The sequence below is a fragment of the Aureococcus anophagefferens genome (genome assembly GCF_000186865.1).
Source record: "Aureococcus anophagefferens unplaced genomic scaffold AURANscaffold_5, whole genome shotgun sequence".
Lineage (NCBI taxonomy): Eukaryota > Pelagophyceae > Pelagomonadales > Pelagomonadaceae > Aureococcus > Aureococcus anophagefferens.
The window spans coordinates 2,098,786-2,099,931 of NW_008705565.1; positions in this window are offsets into that span (position 1 = coordinate 2,098,786).

Here is a 1,146-nt window from a genome sequence, read left to right on the forward strand (position 1 = left end):
GCTGGATCGCGGGGATAGCGGCCGCTGGACGCGCGTCGCGTAGAGCACGAGGAGCCGCTCGCCGTTCTCCGTGACGTGGTAGATCGGCGGCGGCGGCGGCGACACGACCTCGCCGTTGGGCACGACGTAGAGCTTGGCGACGCGGCGCGGCTGGCCGGGCGGCGCGAGCGCGCGCGGCTCGAGGAGGCCGCACGGGTCGCGGTAGAAGCTCGCGACGGCGGCCGTCGACGCGGCGGTCTGCGTCGGGCGGAAGAGTCATAAACTCATGGCCAAAAGCGGGACGCGGCGTCGTGCCTGGGCCTCCTCGCGCTCGCGCGCGGCGCGCTCGCGGCGGCGCTCGATCATGCGCTCGAACGTGTTCGCGAGGCCCGCGCGCGCGACGCGCCGCGAGTGCGCGTCGATCGGCGGCCGGGAGCCGTCGGGCATGGGCTCGGGCGGCGCCAACGCCGCGGCCTGGTCGCGCAGGTAGGCCTCGTCCGCGGCCTCGACGTACGCCAAATCCTTGAGCTGGAGCGCGAAGTCGGCCTTGTAGCGTTCGAGGCCTGCGGCGGGCGACGGGTTTGGAAACGGCTTCGAAGCGTCGACGCCGCGACGCGCCCGCGACGTGGAGCGGCGGCAGCGGCTTCTCGGCCCCGGCGCGCGCGACGTTGACCTCCTCGATGCGCGCGACGACGACCTCGGAGATGCGGTGCTTCTCCTGGATGGAGACCTACACGGGCGACGTCGCGGAGACATCGATGAGAGACGCCGGAGCAGGATGCCTTGACCGCGGCAATCTCTGCGAGGGGTCGCGCGTCGCGCACGCGTTTTCGCGAAACGAGACGCCGCGGTCGCGCCCGGGTCCATCGGGTCGTTGAGCCAGCGGCGCCGCTGGCCGACGATCTGGCCGATGACCGTCGTGCCGATGTTGAAGTGCGCCGCCGCCTAGAAGATGTCGCGGTCCGTCGCCGCGCGAGACTCCGGGGACGCGGCGGCGCGACCTCGACCTTGGAGTCGTAGGTGCCGAAGACGATCACGTCGCTGCAGTTGCCGCCGCCGCGCGCGCCCGGGATGGAGGCGAGCGCCGCGACCTTGCCCTTGGCGCAGTAGACGTCGCTGATCCCGTAGAAGCGTTCTTGCGAAGGGCGCGCGTCGGGACGAAGAGCA